This window comes from Seriola lalandi, unplaced genomic scaffold (assembly GCF_002814215.2).
Source record: "Seriola lalandi dorsalis isolate HSWRI2012SDOR001 ecotype SW California unplaced genomic scaffold, Sedor1 jcf7180002054982, whole genome shotgun sequence".
NCBI classification, from domain to species: domain Eukaryota; kingdom Metazoa; phylum Chordata; class Actinopteri; order Carangiformes; family Carangidae; genus Seriola; species Seriola lalandi.
This window is the reverse complement of record NW_019525531.1, coordinates 1,400,358-1,400,852: the sequence shown is the minus strand read 5'-3', so window position 1 is coordinate 1,400,852 and position 495 is coordinate 1,400,358. Positions and strand designations below refer to the sequence as shown.

General features: G+C 42.6%; 1 protein-coding gene across 1 annotated transcript in view; it reads right to left on the bottom strand.

The window, feature by feature from the left end:
• LOC111647099 (tripartite motif-containing protein 16-like) overlaps positions 1-495 on the bottom strand; it is a 2,455-nt gene that overhangs the window by 1,337 nt on the left and 623 nt on the right. The window lies entirely within an intron of this gene.

The window sequence follows — 495 nt, the reverse complement described above, 5'->3', positions numbered from 1 at the left end:
TGAACCAGTGCCTATGACATCAGAGTTCTTTGGTAACATCATCAAAGGAATCCACTCTTGTTGCATCTCAATTCAAAAGAACATGTGGTTAACATGGTAACAGCAAGTTAAGTTTAAAGTAAATGGATGATTAGGGTCTCAAAAAGCACTCATCCAAAATACACAGTCAACACTGCACTTCCTCTGGTCCTAACATCACACATTCAAAGTTTGAGGTGAATCAGATCTGCAGCTCTTGAAATAGAAATAAAGACAGAGAGAGAGAGAGACAGAGATGCTCCAGTATTAGAGCACTAGTTTCAGTACTGGTCCGGGTTGACGTGGTTTCTGTCAATGTTTGAACAAGAAAAAAGAATGAAAATGCAGGTGCTGCTCTGATCCTTGAAATAACTCAGTGAGTTGTTGTTTGATGCCTGAACTACATGTTTAGTGAGATGGCCTAGCGTCTGCGTCGGACAACTCTCCTGCGTCTTCGGACGGCGGAGGGCCTCCTGA